This window comes from Lissotriton helveticus, chromosome 5_1 (assembly GCF_964261635.1).
Source record: "Lissotriton helveticus chromosome 5_1, aLisHel1.1, whole genome shotgun sequence".
Taxonomy (NCBI): Eukaryota; Metazoa; Chordata; class Amphibia; order Caudata; family Salamandridae; genus Lissotriton; species Lissotriton helveticus.
The window spans coordinates 269,868,213-269,887,093 of record NC_136065.1 but is presented as its reverse complement, the minus strand read 5'-3'; the positions used below and the strand labels follow the sequence as shown (position 1 = coordinate 269,887,093).

General features: G+C 46.9%; 1 protein-coding gene across 4 annotated transcripts in view; it reads left to right on the top strand.

Moving 5' to 3' along the window:
- Window positions 1-18,881, top strand: part of LOC144753099 (lysophosphatidic acid receptor 6-like) — a 126,713-nt gene that overhangs the window by 70,779 nt on the left and 37,053 nt on the right. Inside the window, exon 1 of one of the 4 annotated variants that reach the window (XM_078640889.1) lies at window positions 7,653-7,714. The exons of the other annotated variants lie outside the window; for them this stretch is intronic. The gene's annotated coding sequence lies outside the window, so the exon portion shown is untranslated. Of the gene's footprint in view, window positions 1-7,652; window positions 7,715-18,881 lie in introns of those variants that run through there. 4 annotated transcript variants of the gene reach the window in all.

The window sequence follows — 18,881 nt, the reverse complement described above, 5'->3', positions numbered from 1 at the left end:
ACCTTTGAGTCAGGTAAACTCTGGAACCACAGCGCCAATTCACACACCCGATACATTGTAGAAATTGTCAGGGTGTGCAGATGGACATAGGCTATACAAATTAAAATAAAACGTACATTTAAAAATATAACTTTAAAAAAAAGTAGTGCACTGAAAGTAGTGCCGGCCGCGACGCTGCTCTGGCCACGACGTAGCGCTGGCCGTGACATGCGTGATGACGAGGAGGAGCGGCGGACATGGAGCGGCGGTGAAGTGAGGAGCGCGGGCGCGTCATGGCGAAGAGGAGCGGCGGACATGGAGCGGCGGTGAAGTGAAGATCGCGGGAAGGAGCGGCAGCTCAGGTAAAGTAAAGGCTCATTGAAATCAGGGCGGGAGGGAGTCGGGCGGGAGGGTGTCTGGGCGGGAGGGGGGCGGGAGCGGGTGTGCACAGAGGGACAGGTGGGAGGGGGGAGGGAGGGAGTCGGGGCAGGAGTGAGTCGGGGCGGGAGGGGGTCAGGGCAGGAGCGGGTGTACTGCCCCAGCCCCTTTCTGCCCCAGGCAACTCTGGGGCGGGCTGCTAGTATTAGTATATATGGCGATGTTACTGCACATATAATATAGCTAGGATCGGGCAGATCACTCTTCAATCGATCTCATTATACTCTTATAATAAATGACCTTTCATAGGAATGAGATCTTTACTACAGCATGCCTATTGTAAACAAGGAAAGGACTTAGCCATACCTAATCAAATTGGTGGGCTTGGGATCACATAGACTATTATTTCTTTACCTACAAACTTGCTTGAACTATGCCCGTACATTGGATACAATGCTTTTATGGACTACAAAATATCTGTATCTTATTTGAGGACAAGTACTCATAAGGTTTTTTTAGTTTATATAAATTTGTGTAAAATTGCCCAGTATGGGATACTGATAAGCCTAATGATTTACTTTTAAGTATCCAATTTATGATGAGGGATATAAATTGAAATTCTAAAATATGGTATGAATGTTGCTCAATCTTGTTGGTACTGCACTCTACTTACAAAATAGAATACTACTTGTTAATCGTCCGTTTTGTATGATGTGGTGATTGGACACTGTCCAAATAAAGAAATTGCCAATACTGTTCACCTTATTTGTGCTTGAGTTCCTGACTCCATGTGAATTAAACACTATGTGTCATGACACCTTGTTTCTAGATTGAATCTTTTTTATTTTCTTAATTTATTTCTTATTCGTTATTTTTGGTTACATTTTCACCAGTTTAACAATTCGAAAACACACCTATACAATGTATACATCACATTAATCAAAATTCTAAAATACTATACAATCATATTCGTACTAACCACAATTCCATACCTCAATCCTACCATCTCTCACATACATGTGCAACATTAAATTATTTACATTACAATTACATTATTCGAAACAATCGCCATAGATCAAATTGTTTGTCAATTTGATAACAATTGTAGAGTATTCAGAAAGTCTTATGGCTCATATAGTGATGATTGGACAACAATATATGATATTATTTGTAACAGGTGATTTGGGTGCTAAATGATATGTAAAATCTGTCAATGTCATTTGAGTGGAGTGGGTATACCTATTACTTTTAAGTATGTGTATATAGATGATTTTTAATGTATATATGTATGGATTTTATTGTAGCCCTGAAGTTCATAGAGAATGAATCATGTTGGCTTTGGTTACAAATTCACATTTTATTTATTTTTTATTTTTTTGAAAACCTTTATTGACATCATAAGGAGAGACAAATCGAGGCCTACAACCAAGCCGGCCGGCCGCAATGTGCAAAATAATCAGGAGTCACCAGGCAAATATTACATAATCAATCAATACAAAGCAGAGGCCGTACAATCGCAGAAGGGGAGAAGAAATACAGAAACCAAAGGGCTAAAACACAGGAGTAAATAAGGCTTAATTTTATAATATGGGGAGAAGACATATGACAGGCTCACTTTCAATACGGAGGCATCCGATATCCCAAACCAACCTCAACATTAATAAGGGGGCATGGGGGCAAAATATCGGGGGGACAATACAATGCATTCAAGAAATCAGGATACGTGAGACACAATCAGCCCCTGAGCATTATCCTCATAACATGCCCGCCACCCAAGACACTACCAAGCCAGAACAGAGGGATCGGAAAAACAATGCATCAAAACCAGCCCGTCATAGTAACCTCTGGGACACAGGAAGGAAAAAAAAAAAGGGGTGGGGGGACGAAGTGGGGAAGGGGAAGAGAAGGGAAAGGAAAATGGAGGGAAGACCAAATAAAACAATAAAAGGAAAATAAGAAAATATGAAAAACGAAAGGAAGAAGACACGCCGACACAGGCCCCCCGTGGCGGGAAGACAGGAGACAAAAGGAGTAGCGGCCCAAGTGGGGGTATGGCGATCGGGGAGAAAGACAGCCGAAACATAGCAGGAGGATTAACGACGCCACACCCCCCACCCGAAACACACCATAGGAGGTCGGGACAGACGCGGCCTCACGAAAAAGAGATACAAAAGGGCCATAGAACCAGAAGACAAACAAAAAGTAGAGCCCAACCCACCCGTCCCACCCTGCACCCCTGTAGAAGGCTATGGCCCACCCTTCAAACAGCGTGCCTGTCGCCCTAAACCAGAACCCGAAATATAGCGAGAAGTAAGAAAGAAGAAAGAGACAAAAAGGCAACAAAAGCGGAGAAAAGAAGACAGGAGGGAGGAGCAGAATAACCATAATCCGAACGGGCGGCCGCAGCCCTCCGCCCAACCAGACAAGCACAGTCAAAAACAGACCAGGACGACACCCCATCACGCGCCACAAAACATTAGGAGAAGGGGACCTCCCACCTTTCTACGATTAAAAACAATTATGCTATTAAATCGTATACCGGGAATCAAACGGAAGTTGTACATTTCACCCCCAACCCTTTCGAGCGACAAACCCCACCCACCACATGGCAATGTAAAACCACATACTAAATACGAAATCAGCATATAATCGAGTGGAATGGTGACTAGCATAGTTACGTGGGGGGTAGATAGATCCACAAGGGAGCAATAGTCCAAACAGAAAGTATCGATGCATCAAATATCGCAGCACGAGCAATGAAAAACAGGAGTTCAGTTGCGCCACTGGAGCGGGCGAGGTGGCCCCAATTATAGACACAGGCAAAGTCATCGAAGCAGGCACAGGAGGCAGTCCACCAATAGTTCCAGGCAACAATGTCGAACAGGGTCGCAGTACAGCATCCAAGTCCCCGGGGTCCGAACCTTGAAAAGCAGGGCGCCTCAAAGTCACCGACACACTACACGATCTCCGATCAGTGGCGGAGACACTCAAGTCAATCTAGGGGGGCGAGGCAATGAAGTCTTCGAAACATGAGGGCGACAAGAAGAAATGGCCGCCCAAAATGGCGGCAGATCGTGGCGTACCCACCGAGACGCCCAGGGCCAGGGAAGCGTGTAGGGATCTCAGGGCTTCCAGGATATCTCTGACCGTCGGCTCACGTCCACCAGCTCCGCTCCCCACACCAATAGGCAACACGGGCCCGCCGCCACAGGGTGATTCTCGTTTCAGAGGGTCGGCCGCCATTTCGTGAATCAGCCCAATCGCCGCTCACCAAGACCCCCGGAAAGAACAGTTCTCAAATGTAGGACTTTACAAGCTCCGGGGGTCCCAGCAAGGGCGGCCTCAATGCCAAAAGGATGTCCGCCCGAGACGGGTCTCCGCCAGCACCAGCACCGGTGCCCCAATCAAGCGGAGTCCGGGCCCCGAGGACCAGGGCCGCCGGACAGAGCAGCGGCGGGGAGAGACCCCTTCACAGACTAAGGTCCCCGGGCCTCTCACCCACGTCGGTCGCGCGGCCACCAGGGCAGGCCCGGGTCAGGATCGCCGGGATCTTCGCACATCGGCTCCCAACACTGGTTCTCGCTCTCGGCCGGGGCCGAGAGCCGTCGGATCTCACCGGCCAGGTCCCGGTCCAAGTCTCGCAGAGGCCCCGATCTCTCAGAGGCCACAACTCCGGAGCCACTGCACACCGAGACCCCGGGGTCGGATGGTAAGTACAAACAAGCCGTTATGTTTCCAATGCCCCAAAAATGTGTCGTCCCCGGACAGGATAGAAGACAGGATAGGCAATCAGGACGGAGGGCTGCGGGAGCCGAGCTAAAGGGTGACCATTACGGCCGCGGGCTAGGCTCCTCCTCCACAAATTCACATTTTAGATGAACCTTTGACAAGATGGTGTAGATGCCAATTATTTACAGAGACCTTCACTACTCCGTGTTAAAGGGGCTAGTGGCAGAGACCAATTCTTAGCAGAACCATTTTAGGGAAAAATCTTATATATCCTTCTCCCTGTCTCAGCCGCTCTCCCTTCCTCTCTTCCTGCCTTCTTCCCCTTTCCTCCACTCCTGTTCACTTCCTTGGTTCTTGTTCCTTACTTTCTCTAGTTTAAACACAATTTCGCTTTCCAGTCTCTTTTTACTCTCCTCCCCACACACTCTTCTTTCTTATGCCTCACGTTCTCTCCTCCTTCCAATTTCCAATATTCTTTTTATATTCACTTTCACTCTCGTCTCATTTTCCTCTTCTTTTTCACTCTTTCCTGTATCTCAAACATATCCTGCCAAATGAACTCCTATCTACATTATCACCGCGTAGGGCAAGTATAGGAGTTTTTACTACTGTTAAAGAAGATACATGTTCCCCTGCAACTCACTCTAGCAACGGTGCTATACTCCCCACTTGTATTGGCAATTTGCAAGTCCCTGAACGAGGACCGCTAGGCATCCACCTATTTTCCGTTCCCCAAACCTTGCTCTTCCACTCATCTGTGTCTTACACATCGGTCCGTGCTTCCCATAATTCCTTCTCTCTTTAAAACACACCCCATCCTCCTGTTACAAACAGATGCACCACATCCTCACCTTTTCACCCTCCTCATCCCCTTTCTCAATCTTTTGTATCCTCCAATCAACCCATATTTCTTTTTTCACATTTCGCACCAATTTCTGACAACCTGATCTTGCTTCTTCTGCCACACTTTCCAGGGGCAGACTATACACACACAACTCTATTTCTTCTTCACTTCACTCCCCTCCTTCTAATATTTTTCTCAAAATGTCCTTTCCTCTATCTTCTATTATTGTCTTCTCACTCCTTGCTGAACTCCTCTATCCCACAGTCTCTTACTATCCTGCTGCTCTGTCTTACACACACTGACATGTATCTACTTTCTCTCACTGCCCTCCGACTGAAAACGCCCCCTCTCTCCCACACACACACACCCTACCTTCTCTAAAATCCAGCTTTCTCTCATAACCCCTTCCTTTACATCAGTTTCCTCCCTCCTCTCTCACAGGACTTACCCTCCCTCAAACCCAGCCTTCTCTCTTTCATGCTACTTCTTTTTCTCCTCTCTTGTTTCTCATATACACTTTCTCACTTTATCATCCCTGTGGCTAGTGTTGAATCGCATTTTTAGAAATATTACTCATGAAAAATCAATGTTTCACAATTAAGTAAAATTGGCGTAGGGACCGTGCTGTTGATGTCAATTCAGCAAATCATTCGCAGTAGCGTAGACCTAAATTAATGCAGTGATGACTTGACGATGAAACGTGACTAGTCAATAATACAGATAGATCAAAAAACATTTGGGGCAATTTTCAAACTGTTGTGTCTTTGTGGATTCGTTTATTTTTCTGATGCCAGAGTTTTACTTTACAGTTGTAGCCATGTGGGTCAGTGCCATATGGAGCAGCCCATGTGATTCTTCTGAAGTACCCGTATGTGTTGTTCCATCTCTTCAAATTGCTGAGAGCCACCACCCAGGCTACAGGCTTACTTTCATGTAGCTTGCATGACGGTCAAAGGAAGTGGCCATTTCAACGAATAAAGGGAGACCTGGTACATTCCTTCAAAAAAAGGATTTGATAGGATGGTGACGTCACTTCAAGTCACATCACTTCCTGTGATATCATTTGACGACGTTGTACTTTGCTAATCAAACTAGTCCCCCCACTATTTCTTTAGGACTTGTGCCCTGGTAATTCCACTTGCATTCGCAAATTTGGCCTGCCAGGCATAGGCACAGGCAAATTACTGTAGCAAATTCTCTGACCCTGTGAGCTAGGACAGTGTGATTACAATATGAGACCCGAAGGTTATACGCAGTTTTTTTTAAAGGAGGGCGCATTAACCCACAACTATCCCCTAGATTCATCAAAGTCCCGTTTTGCGAGTCCTTAATAGCGATTATTAAGGAATCGCTATTAAGGACTTGCAAAACGGGATTCATGTAGAAATTGCATAAAGAAATGCGATTCCTACATCTTCCTTATTTGCGATTAGCCTAAAGGCCCATAGGAATGAATGGGGAGTTATTCCTTATTTGCGATTAGCAATTTGCTAATCGCAAATAAGGATGCGATTTCAAGGGTGCCAGGGGTGTCCAAAGGACACCCTGGCACCCCTGAAATGAAAATGTAGACTGAAGTTGCACACACACATGTCCAAAGGACATGTGTGTGTGTAACATACCACTTAGAAAAATGCACTAAATTGCATTTTTCTAAGTTTTCGCTATTTACCACGAAGTCAGACTTCGTGGTAAATAGCGGCCAGAAATAGCGAATTCGCTAATAATAAATGGTTAATGATTTGCATTTAAGGAATCTCAAATAGAGATTCCTTAAATGCAATTCCTCGCAAATATGCGATTTTGCAATTAGCGATTTATTGCATTTGGGATGATGAATCCCAAATGCAAAAATTGCACTCGCAAAGTGTTTGCGAGCCGAATTAACAATGATGAATCTAGCTGAGAGTATTCAAATTTAGTGGAATCTGTCACCCTGGAACAAGAAGAAGTTAACCTGACCTGCAGCCCTGCATATAACAACAATTTGGATTTTAGCTGCCCACTGTCTCGTGTCCTGAAACGGTTCTGGCAAGCAAGTATAAGCAGAACACCGGCTTTAGCGCTGGTGGCGCCCAGTGAACAATCATTTTTGGCACCCCCACACCCCATGACCGCCTTTTCGGATTCTCCCATTACCACTGGAAAAAGTGCCTCATATTGCTCTAATGTTAAGTTATTGGTAAAACACAGCGCCCGCTGAGGTCAGCGCCCCTCCACAGGTCAGAGCCCCGTGCAGCCCCACCAGCCGCACTGCCCTACAGCCGGCCTTGAGAATAAGTAAAAATAAAAAAGGCATCACGTTTTCGAGAATCTAATCAAGCTGACCTCGCGTGTCTCTGACTCTTTGTAACGCACACCCAGACACTCGATCAAAACACCCACAATGCAATCCACCACTATGACGTACAAAATTCGACGTGCGGTAGGTACACATGGAATGGTATGTCTTGTGTCCAATTGTCCTTAGGGTAAAAGGCAGCCTACTCCTAGGTGAACGTGTCCTCTACGTGTGCCAGCGCTCCCTGTGTCCTTCTGCCACCACTTTCACTTCTGATCAGGTCAGCACTACTACTTGCTGGGTGAAAGTACATGATTGCGTCGCGGAGTTCAGAAAGCACCAGGATATGATGTCTCCTCGGAAAGAGGTACCACTGGGGGTGTGAAAGAGGAACTCCCGGGGAATATTACATGACCCCCAAGGTCTGAGAGAAGCAGTCTACGGGAGGCTGTCTTATGAGCGCTGCTGTTCGCCGAGAAACTGCTTGACTAAGACTTATTCAGGTACTTCTGTTTAGAATTCAAATAAAGTTTTTTTTTTAATGTGCATAAACACAGAGGAAGAATTATATTTTAAAATACCAATAGCTATGGAAACGCCCAGCCCATGTATTATTATTATTATTACTGTTGATGTTGTTTTGTTATCATAATTACTGTCATTATTTTGAGATATTTGATGAACTAAAATTTCAAATGATCAAATCGTTCGGCCCCACTCCTGCTGTATGTTGGTCCCTGGGGTAGTTACTCGTCTCTCCTGGTGGGCTTTTCAGGCCCATTTTTATCTGGTTCATTCTGCTAGCCCAAACTACTTATGCTGGTTCCCCGCCCTTCCTGATTGGTGCACCTGACCTTTGCTGAGGTTGATTAGGTTTCATTATTGATAGTGCTCCTGGTTGCTGTTGGTAGTGTTCATTAGCCCGTTCTGCTCCATTTCGGCCCAACCCAACTCCAGTTTTGGAAAAAGCAGACAACGCACCTGCTCAAAGAACAATCAATCTCAATGCAGTAACTTTCCACCTCCACTTTGAGGATCCAGGTTCCCAGCAAATCACTTATTGACTGAATCTTTGCCTCTGACGTTGTACTATACAAATACAACAAATATACAAACATTCTGGTAGCGTTTGCTCTCCCTTCCTGATCGAGTTTGCTGATGTTTGTTTGTCCTATCTTAGGAGAGGATGTTAGTGCCTTCAGGCAGTGTTTGCTGGTACCTGGGTGTTAATTGGGTGTCCTGGTTATAGGACTGTAGGATAGGGGCACTTCAAAGGGTTTGCAATCCTTATATATGTTGATAAAGTATTGAGTACGTCATTGATTAACACTTCTGTTTACTATGAAATAACATCACCCTTCATGAGTTCTTCTAATTGTAACCAATGAATCCATTCTTCCAATTAGAAGTCACAAGCATGGCATTTTGTTCTTTCATCAGCATGGAATATTCATAATAACTTGTGCCACGAGGGTTATGTATGTGATCAGGTTACTCTCGTTAGTTGCAAATGGGCACAGAAACCCAGGAGTAATCAGAAGTAATAAGAAACAAGCCTCTTATTTTATATTGAAACACATTGGGGTGGAGTTCTGAATGACATCAATTTAAATACACTGGAAATCACTTCATTATGATAGAAGGACTGAAAAGATATTCAAGTGTTCCTAACTCATCATCCGGCATTCAGTGAGATTAGCACTTGGGGAAACACATTGTTGCGTGTTTGGTGGTATGGCACTATTCATATTCAATTTGCCCATAGTTGTATATATTCTCATGGCTGTGTCAGCTGGTCCCTCCTGCTAGTGCTTACTGAGCCCTAGTAGTGGTGTTTGCTGATTCCTCCTGTTGGTCTGTGGAAATGTCTCCTGGTGATCTTTGTGGATCACTCCTTGAGATAGTTGGACATCCCAAATGGTAGTATTCGAAGGGGTGCATTGTGGTGATGCCACAGACTGTACCTGGTTGTGTTTGCTAGTTGCTACATTCTGTTTGCTATCCTATACTGGTTGACCCGACTGATGATTTTCACTCTTTCTACATGGTGGTGTTTGATAGTGAGGAGGAGATAGGATGGTGAGAAGGAAAGACGAGAAGAATGAGGAACTTGGAGATCCGTATATTACATTAGTGTAGCAGGTGTAGTGACACCGGAGTCCAGGGATGTGATGGTCTCGCTGCACCTCATTTCTAGCAGTATTTTATTGTTGACTGTGGAGGCTGAATTTCATTGCTTGCACCAGGGCCCATGACCCCCAGGCTATGTCACTGGTGCCACTCACTGTTCAATAAATAATAAATGTCAGACCTGGATAGCAGTTAGTGTAGAGATCCCGTGTGGAGCTTGGTGGGTCTCTCAGTTCTGGGGTAGCACGACAGGGAGTTCATTGTAAGGAGTTTTAGCATAAGGAAAACAAAACAGAGTGTAGTTCAGGATAGAGATGTATTGTGAAAGTTCCCTCTATGACTGCATTGGTCTTTGGAAGCTACTGCCAGACCTGTGCGATCACATCCTACTGCCACTGGACTCTAAATCCCAGTCCCACACAGCAGAGGCAGTGCAGTAAACCAAGCACCCATCCGCAACATATGCCTGAATTGTGCTGACAAACTAGACCCCGCGATCGCGCCGCTACACCTTCTTCTGCCCGGCCATCATGCCGCTTGCCCATGGACGAAATTGAGCCGACCAACCGTAGCACCGGTACGGTCGCCCACATTGACTATTCTGTCCTTAACTTACTACATTAGGGAAGCATTACAGAAAGCTACCGCGTCTAAGCAGCAGGACCTACTGCCACAACCCTAATTGGCTCAGCCTATCGGCATCTGAGGCTATAATTGTTAGGCATAATATCTATGTCCTGATGATGATCCGTGTATCAAGATATATATCTATGTCCTGATGATGATCCGTGTATCAAGATAACGGATCAAAACGCCGTCGACATCTCATAACACCTTATACAAGCTCAAACAAAACTAATGTGTATTATTAATGTAAAGGTGTTTGTAATGTTTTGACGTACCATGACAGGGTGCAATTACTGGTACTTCAAACCTCATGCTTTTGCCTACAAGCCCCTTTTTTGTCACTAAATGTCTGTTGCACACGTGTTCAGTCGGGTCCAGGCTTGTGCCCCACTTTGTGAATTGTTGTGTAACATTTCTTATATTTAACCACACGACCTCTGTCCGGCTGGACAAGTCCAAATAATATAGCTATGACTGAGTCTATATTTATTCCTCTCGTGATTTTCCCTAAGGGGACCACTGTGTTCTGAATGACAAACTACAACACTCATTTTGGGTAGAAGGCTTTTTAGGACCACTAGCCTTTCTGCTTTTCTGGTGCAGTCCAACGGGAGACTGCTTGTGCTGAGGTAGGACCCCAGGGTATACCACAAAGGTAGACAAAACGTCAATGTACAGCGCAGAGCAGCATTATATGCTCCATTCTTGACTCCATCGTCCATGTGGAGCTGCTGCTGGGCCTGTGAAATCACATCACAGTGCCAAGTGACTCAGAATCCCTGTTCCTTCCACACTTAACTGCATTAAATAAAAATGTGCCCTTCATATGCACAGGCCCAACAGATGAGACACTACTGCACCACATACAGTGGGGTTGTTCGTTCCACTAGACTTTCTGCTTCTCTGGCCAAAGAAGCGTGTTGTCAATGATTCTACCATGTTAGTTGAGGTTGTGAATGAGCTGAAGATGTATAATAAATACAGAGTTGTTCCGAGCTGAGGGCCTCAAATTACGGTAAGCCCTGGATCCCCAAAATCCTTAAGATCTCCCTGCTGCCCACCTCCCTTGCCGGAGGTGCATGCGGCTTCTGCCCCCTTCCTGTCTCCCCGCATTGCTTTGACTCTGCCCACCCCCCCTTTCCTGCCATTCCCACCTCACCTACGCTTTACTTTTTCTTTTTACTTACCAATGCAACTCACCTCATGTCAGAGGATTCGTTTTTTAATTTTTAATGTTACAGTAATGTCCTGCAGCATGGTTGAAAACCATTGGAAAACCAATAGGTCAACAAGGCAAAACCTGTTGGTAACATGTGTGGCCATCATGCTTTTCACTTTAACCATCATATCTGACTTTTTACCCTATGTATCAGACTCTTAAAGTGTTTAATTTGTACTCCTCTTACCCTTACGAATGATCCCGGACTCCAGTTGTATGTGTCAAGTTATGTCATGTACTTTTGCTCTTGTTCTTTGCGTGCTCCCTGCCCACCTGACTGCTATCTGCTGTGTGTGGGCTAACTCTATTGGTGTCTCCATAGGGTGTCAGCCAGATGACCATTATCAAACTGAGTGTGGCGGAAGCCATTTTAAAACTTCATGAGAAGCTTGGGATGCTTGATAATTTGCAGAGGAACATCAATTTAAGGGTGTTGGATGTTCCTGGAGAAATTTCCACAGAGACCCTCCCAGGTCTTAAGGAGTAAGTGCTAGCTGAATTATTGCAACTGAGTGACATAAATCGGGGGGGGGGGGGGGGGGGGGTAGTAATGAAAGCCTACAGACTTTACTCCGGCCTCAGAAATTCAGGGATGAGATTGGTGATACAATACAGGTGGTGATGCAATCTGTAGACTGTAGGGACAACATTCTGTGGGAGATAATCTAAAGGAAGACAGGGGTGATGATCACAGAGGAGCCAGAAAGAGGGCCTTTATGTACATCTGGCAGCATGTGGTGGCAAAGACGTACATCTTCTGCTGGCTCTCCTTTAAGACTGAGAGCGGGAACCAAGGGAGAGACGTTTGTTTTCACACGTTCCCCTGGCAAAGACTTTCATGGACAGTTTGTGTCCATAGGTAGGACGAATCTTTTTTCCTGACTTGGGGTGCTGGGCTGACCTGTGGTGTATTCTGAGGGATCAAGGGCATAGCTTTCCTTGGTATGGCACTAGGGCACAGAGGCCCGAGTGCCCACAGATTCCTGATTTCTGCTGTGTTTTATAATTCAAACCGCATCCAGGGGACCCATTTCCTTCCTTGCACTAGGGCCCATGACACACTGGCTACAGTACTGTCAAGGATGGGGTAGTTGCGGGCTCTGTAGGCATTACGGGACACGGGACTAGCGACAGCTGCTCTGTGTACAGGGGAACAGGTCTACAGGGCTCTAATAATGACTTTTGATTTCTTTCTCTATTTTCCATGTTTTCCCTTGTATTCCTCTATGCTGTTGAGGGATATTCAGAGACGACAGCAGGGATTTGCCCCCCTTGCGAACTGTACAATTTAAAGTTTTGATGTGTTAAGAATTTTTTCTTTGATCAGTATCATATAGGACTTGCTGGATCCAGTGCAATATCAAAACTTCTAATGCCCACCTGTATGGTATGGAGATGAGACCTCCCTGAAGTACAGTTATTCATTTCCTTTAGTGACATCAAACCAGAAAATGTCTTAGGCCCTCATTATAAATGACCACCAATTACTGATTTGGGTGTACACTGGAGTTTGCGTGTAAATGAATACTATGGGCAGTGGAGTACTTTTTGTGCAGTATTACCTCATCGATAATTATCCTGGATTTTTCTGGGGACAAATTCACTATATCCGAATTTGAGGTATTAGGCCCCGCGTGTGGGGAGCTTTGTTAATGTCTGGAAACCACAGTATTGTGCGTAGAGTGGGATTGGAAATCTCGGAAGAAAACATTGAAAGAGATTTGTGAATACTGAGCAAGGAATGCAATATGTCAGTCAGTCCTACAAGACCATACAAAGGACAGAGTGTGAGCTGTACATTTTCCAGCAACACCATTCTGAATCCAGGAAAGATATGCTTTATGAAAGGTCTTAGATTCGTCACTACGTGCATGCAAGATGAAGCCTAGGATAGAAGTCAAAGCAGTGGGATAGTTGCATACCATGCAAGTCCGAATAGATGCATGATGGTGTCCGCCATGTCTCCGAACTGCAATATCATGCATGGAGGTATTGCAAGAGGGTGTGTGTGTGTCAGAACTGGGATTGCAGTTAGAATAGAGATCCCTTGTGGGGCTTGGTGGATCTCTCTGTTCTGGGGTAGCACTTCAGGGAGTTCATTGTAAGGAGTGTTAGTATAAGGCAAACAAAACCGAGTGTAGTTTAGGATAGAGGGAGAGATGATTGGTAGAAAGATTTGGACGGTGGATCCCAAATCTGGGGAACCGGGTTCGAGTCTCGGCAATGATGCTCAACATCCTGTGATTCTGGGAAAATCACTTAGGCACGGAGAGATTAACAAAAAATGAATGTGTCCTTGTGTGTCGCAACTGGTGCTCATGTAAAGCGCTCTGATACCTGAAACCTTTGGGTCAAGTTCACGCTATATAAATTAATAAACAAATAGAGATGGCTTTACGAAAGCTCTGCAGATGTCTCAGTATTTGGATTGCAGTGCCTGATGCAGCTTTGAACAGAGACACGTTGTGAGCACTTGATGGGTGTCTGATCTCTGGGATAGCACTGCGGGAAGCTGATCAGGATAGAGACGTGGAACGCGGTCTGTGGTCCGTGGAAGTTCCACACGCATGGAGGGAGGTCTGAGGACAGGAATAGACCTGCCCCACACCTAAAGGTTGTGTGTAGAGAACCGTAGTTCGCATCATAGAGGGGTTTGTGGACAGTGGTAGCTCTCTGCCTATAACATCCTTTGCCTCTTTGCAACAATCATGCATATCCAGCCCTGCAGTTACTTCCAATATCTGCTTTACCAGGTGGGTCCATCTACATCAGACATTGGGACTCCAGTCCTGGACTCTCCATGTACATTGATATTGTTTGTTAAGCTAAGAAAGACTGCAACTCTCCGAATAAACGGATTTGGTAAATGAAAACAGAGGAACAACAAACCTTCGTCCGGTTTCCTTGGACCGAGCTGACTAAAACACGTGTGTTTTTGGATTCCCAATTTCAAAATTAATAAATCCTGGTATTTCGTAAGGTAAACAAATTCAAGACAACCATACAAATGCATCTGAATTCTTTTGCTCAGCTAATATGCACTTGGTGTTTATGATGTCTTATTTTTATACTTCGCTTTCACACAAGATACATTATTTTGCCATTTGCAACCTCCCATGGTTATTTTTCTAAAGTTTATTACCATGCCCACACATCTGTACTCGTTTCTTTTTTATTTAACATGGTGACAATTGCTTTCGTGCAATTAATCACTACTTTCGCTTTGGGAACGAGGGCCTTGACATTGGTCAAGCATGCATTGATATGGATCCCTTATCCATGGCAAAAATTGTTGCCTCAAAGTGCTGTTTTTACAAAACGCTTTGCTTCTTCCAGGGCTAGGGAGCTACCAATTTAAAGGACAATGAAGTAGTAGGCAAGAGATGAAGGCTCCATTCTCTCTGTCTAACCAATGATAAAGCAATTCTACAGACCAAGCCTCCAGCCCCCTCCATTAATTTGTTATGAATGGCCCATGCTCATATACCTCAATACTAAAGAAGCAAGTAAGACAATTGACACTCATTTCATCAGATCCTCATTTTATCTGAGTGTTGACAGCCTAAAAAGACAGTTTCATGCGTCTGATTATATTCAAAGTGTACCAAGGAGAGCGAGGATGGACCCAGCAGACTTTTAAAGATTTGACGAATGGTTGCCCAACAGGTTTTGAGTGGGGGATATGTTTACTTCCTTAATTGCATTTCACATGTTTTCTGCTATTGCCAAAGGACCCTGCTCGACTGTTTTCACTTCTGCTTCCTTATGGCATTTGCGTCCCAAAAACAACTATACCTCACACTGACCTTTTCTCTATACAACAGAAAGTGGCTACAGTCTCATCATGTTTCCAGGCAGGGACAAAGTCACATTGGCTTCAAATGAGACTCCTTAGAGAGCAACCCACGGACACCACGCTCATTTCAGAGGGCCTACAACGAGAGATGTGTACAGATCAGTAATTTCAAACCAGAGAGGGAATAAGGCTTCAAAAGAGGATGCAGAGGGTGTTGAAGCAGCTGGACCTGTCGATTCATGGAGAGGGAGAATTTGAGTACGATGCTGAGGTTCTTGGCGTGGTTTGTGGGGGTCAGGAGGGCTGCCGAGGGCGGTGGGCCACCAGGTGTTTCACACCGAAGGGGTGGTTTCGAAGATGAGGACTTCTGTCTTCTTTGAGTTGAGTTTTAAGCAGCTGTTGTTCACCCAGGCTGCAATGTCCTGCATTCCATTCTGGAAGTTGAGTCTGGTGGTGTTGGGGTCATTGGTGAGGGAGAGGATGAGCTGGGTGTCGTCAGCGTAGGAGACGATGATGAGGCCGTGCCGTCAGACAATGGCTGCGACGGGGCCATGTAGACGTTGTAAAGGGTTGGGCTGAGTGATGATCCCTGTGGGACTACGCAGTTGATTTCAGTGGGTTGGGAGAGGAAGGGTGGTAATCTGATCCTTTGGCTTCTGCCGGTAAGGTATGATCTGACCCAGTCGAGGGCGGTGCCTTGTATGCCGGCATCGTGTAGTCTTTTTGTTAGGGTGCGGTCGGAGACAGTGTCGAAGGCGGCTGACGGGTCGAGTAGAATCAGGGCAGCGGTGTGGCTGTGGTTGAGGAGGGTGCGGATTTTGTCAGTAGCGGCGAGTAGGGTGGTCTCGGTGCTGTGGATGCTTCAGAATCCGGATTGGAAAGGGTCGAGGATGGCGTTATCTTCGATGAACCTTGACAGTTCTGCTTTAATGGTCTTCTCGCCGACTTTAGCTGCAAAAGGAAGGAGCAAAATGGGCTGGTAGTTCTTGAGGTCCGTCAGGTCTGCTGAGGGCTTCTTCAGCAGGGGCCTGACTTCTGCGCGTTTCCAGTAGTCGGGGAAGGAGCCGGTCTTGAAAGTGGTGTTGATGGCGCTTTGTAATACAGCTGCAAGGGTGGTCGTGGCACTGTGGTATATATGGGATGGGCAGGGGTCTGTGGGGGCCCCGGAGTGGATGCCTTTCATGGTTGCGGCGGTCTTCTTGGTGGTGATGAGTGTCCAGGCGGAGATGGTGGTCTGGCTGGCGCTGTCGCACGGTGGGCTGACTGCGGGGTTGGGTGTGTGGTCGTTGAAGTTGTCGTAGAGGTTCTTTATCTTCAGGTGGAAGTAGGAGCTGAGTTTGTCGCAGAGGTCCTCGGAGTGGGTGATGTCAGTGGCTTCACTGCGGGGCTTGGTGAATTCCTGGATGATGCTGAAAAGTTCCTTGGAGTTGCCGAGGATTCTGTTTTGGATGAAGGTCCTTTTGGTGGCTCTGATGCGTTTATGGTATACCGTCATAGAGTCCTTGTAGGTGGTGTGGATGTCGGGTGTCTTACTGTTTCTCCAGTTCTTCTCCAGGCGTCTGTAGGTGTGTCTGACTTTCTTGAGATCGGTGGTGAACCAGGTGGCTTTTCTAGGGCATTGCTTGTCGGGGTTGCGCAGCAGGGCGAGCTTGTCTGTGCAGTTGGCGATCCAAGTGTGGAACTCCATGGACACGAGGTTAGCGTTGGTTGCAGCTGGGGGTTTGTTACCGTTAAGGGTGGAGTTGAGTTGTTCTTCAGTGACTCTGCTCAAGGTTCTGCGTGGGAGGCGCTGAGCCGGTTCGGGTGGCTTGGATTTATTGACTATGAGGTGTACACAATGGTGGGCAGTCCATAGGGGCTGCGTGGTGTGGCTGAAGTGAATGTTGCTATCTCATGTGAAGATGGGGTTGAGAGTGTGTCCTGCCTTGTGAGTCGGTGTGGTGAGGAGTTGTTTCAGTCCAATGTTGGTAAGGTTGTGCCGGAAGGCGGCAGAGTTGGGGGTCGTTGAGGTTGTCAAGGTGGAAGTTCAGGTCTCTGAGTATGTAGCCTGTGGTAACGATGGCATGCAGTGCGATGAAGTCGGTGATGGTGTTGGCATAGGGTGCTCAGGGGCCGGGTCGTCTGTAGGCTAGGGTGCCACAGAGTGTGGCTTTAGGGCTGGGCTGGACCTGGAAGTGCAGGTGTTCGGCGGCGGGGTAGCTTTCGCTGGAGGAGGAGGGAGCTTTTGTGCATGATGGCAATGCCTTCCTATGGATCCTGTACCCATCCGGGATGGCGATGGTGATATCAGGGGCCGATGAGGCATTGCTCCAGGTTTCGGTGAAGAAGGCGACGTCGAGAGAGAGTGAGTCCAGGAGCTTCCAGATTTCCACGGCTGTCTGTGCATGGAGGGCAGGTTGAGGAGGATGCATCTTAGTGCTTCGGGGGTGTTGGCGGCCGGGGCGGTGGGGAAGGTCTGGCAGCAGTGCTGGCAGGCGAACTGGCCGTGTTAGGCATGGCCTGCTGGCAGTTGTTGTTGTTTCTTCCAGGGTTGAGTGCGAGGAGGGTGGCTGGGTCATAGTGATGGATGGTGGGAGATCCAGGGTCCCCGGTGCTGGTCGCGGTCAGGTCACGGACGTGCACAGATGAGCTCGCCTTTGGCGAGCCAGTGACGCGCCCGCTGCACACGTCCAATAGGGGAGGGGAGAGGGATGAGAAGCTGGGAGGCGGGAGCGGGGACTGTCCAGGGGAGGGGCCATAGGAGCAGCAGCGGCGGGAACACGCAAAAGGAAAAATAGATTAAAAGAATGAAAAAGCGGGGGAAAGCAAAAGTTAAAATAGATAAATAATGCAGGAGAACAGGCGATGGCTAGGGGCTGCAGGTGAGAAAGCATGATGTGTAGCGGGCTGAGGCAGGCAGGATCTAGGCAGGCAGGATCCGTTAGCAGAGCTGGCAGCAGCCGAGAACCTCACCAGGAGGAGGGTGGAGGACTGCGGAGTGCCGACGGCACAGGGGAACTGCTGGTGAGAGTCAAACCAGGCCAGAGGTCAAGGTCTTACTATAAAGTCACACCCTACAAAAATTTCCTATGGGTACGGAGGGCGCATCAATTTCCAGCCATCCACAACATTTGGGAACCCAATTTAAGAAATCACATGGGAAGATCAACACTATTGAAAGGAAGCTATTGTCCGAAATATCCAAGATGAAAAGTGACGTAAATTGATTACAGAGAAACTATTGCCTGATAAAAACCCTGGTGTAACCTTTCCAAAGGCCTGAACCAGTGGCACACTTGCGAAACATAGTCAACACACAGCTGTCAATGTAATTATTACAGACCCAGCACTCCTCTGCCAAGTGAAAGAGACTAATGACGTGTGCAAATGGCCTTCTGCCTGGCCGATTTCTGATAAGGCCAACACAACAATAACTAACAATAGACATATGGATAAACATTCCTCTATCCCCCGTCTATCAAGAAACTGTCAGAGGCCCCTGCATCTTCCACCCCTGTCAACCCCCTACACAATTGTCTTGAAAAATGTGCCAGAGCTGCCAGATAGGACCGAAGAGCAATGGGGGGACCTGAAGAACAAGGCTGTGCACTGGTTCACTTAAAAAATGATATTACAACCCTAACTCTCTCTTCCAGAGTATTAACATGGTAAGAAGAGTAAGTTGGGGGGGGGCGGAGGTGAGGCACATGGACGACCGGTCACTGAGATGCAGCGGATGCGGCTGCAGCTGGGGAAGCCCCTCGCCGCCCTGGGAACAGACAGATAAGCCCTAGCGCAGTGAGTACCCACCCAAAGGTATGGACGCTGGAGGGGCACCGTAGGGGTGGGTTTGTTATTTCAACCATCCATAACACGTGGACGAGCTTCTACCCCGCACAATCGGGGGGCACAGTTTGTC